We start from the raw sequence: 1,066 nt of genomic DNA, 5'->3' as shown, positions 1-1,066 counted from the left end.
GGTCACACTGATCCAGCACTCTGACTCACACTGGTCCAGCACTCTAACCCACACAGATCCAGCACTGGCTCACACAGATCCAGCACTCTGACCCACACAGATCCAGCACTGGCTCACACTGTCCAGCACTCTGACCCACACTGACGCAGCACTCGTTCACACAGATCGAGGACTCGTTCACACAGACAGAGCACTGGCTTACACAGATCGAGTACTGGCTCACACAGATCCAGCACAGGCTCACACATATCGAGCACTGGCTCACACTGATCCAGGCCTGGCTCACACTGACCCAGAACTCTGACCAACACAGATACAGCACTGGCTAACACTGTCCAGCATTCTGACCAACACTGATCCAGCACTCGTTCACATCGATCGAGCACTCGTTCACACCGATCGAGCATTGGCTCACACAGATCGAGCACTGGCTCACACAGATCCAGCACTGGCTCACACAGATCGAGCACTGGCTCACACTGATCCAGCACTCTGACTCACACAGGTCCAGCATTCCGACCCACACAGATCCAGCACTGGCTCACACGGATCCAGCACTGGCTCACACACATCTAGCACTCAGACCCACACAGATCCAGCACTGGCTCACACTGATCCAGCACTGGCTCACACTGATCCAGCACTCTGACCCACACAGATGGAGCTCTGGCTCACATAGATCGAGCACTGGCTCACACACATCCAGCACTCTGACCCACACAGATCCAGCACTGGCTCACCCTGATCCAGCACTGGCTCACACAGTTCCAGCACTGGCTCACATAGATCCTGCAGTGGCTCACACAGATCCAGCACTGGGGCACACAGATCCAGCACTCAGGCTCACACAGATTCAGCACTGGCTCACACTGATCCAGCACTGGCTCACACAGATCTAGCACTGGCTCACACTGATCCAGCACTCTGACTCACACTGATCCAGTACTCTGACTCACACTGGTCCAGCACTCTGACCCACTCAGATCCAGCACTGGCTCACACTGGTCCAGCACTCTGACTCACACAGATCCAGCACTCTGACCCACACAGATCCAGCACTGGCTCA

The sequence above is a fragment of the Mustelus asterias genome, chromosome 21 (assembly GCF_964213995.1).
Source record: "Mustelus asterias chromosome 21, sMusAst1.hap1.1, whole genome shotgun sequence".
NCBI classification, from domain to species: domain Eukaryota; kingdom Metazoa; phylum Chordata; class Chondrichthyes; order Carcharhiniformes; family Triakidae; genus Mustelus; species Mustelus asterias.
The sequence above is the reverse complement of the archived record's forward strand: the minus strand, read 5'-3'. Positions refer to the sequence as shown.